Here is a 427-nt window from a genome sequence, read left to right as displayed (position 1 = left end):
ATGATGGTACGAAGTTTTGTAAAGTTGTTCGGGAACGGAGTCCCAGATAGGATAATCCGCCTTTTGGTACGAATTTCAGCAGTCTACATCATTTCAAGGCTGGAAGCTAAGCAACGTGTAGGTGAGCATTGCGCCTCTCCTTCACCGTCTCTGCACTCACGACTTATAAACCGCTACGAGTGCCTCTCGCTTGGTGAGGTGGGACTAAAAAACAGCTGCAGAAAGAGTCAAGTAAAAAACTCTATTACCAGTTCATGCCACGAACCGGTACTAGAGGTGCTCGTGGGGCCCCAGCCTTAGAACCAGTACTAAATGAAATGCCTTTGTAACAGCCTTAGAACAGGTACTAAAGGAATCAACTAAAAAGCTTTTATAAACCTCTAGTATTATTGAAACTAAAATTATATAAAATTTATGCAACTATAAT

This window comes from Triticum aestivum, chromosome 1D (genome assembly GCF_018294505.1).
Source record: "Triticum aestivum cultivar Chinese Spring chromosome 1D, IWGSC CS RefSeq v2.1, whole genome shotgun sequence".
NCBI lineage: Eukaryota > Viridiplantae > Streptophyta > Magnoliopsida > Poales > Poaceae > Triticum > Triticum aestivum.
The sequence above is the reverse complement of the archived record's forward strand: the minus strand, read 5'-3'. Positions refer to the sequence as shown.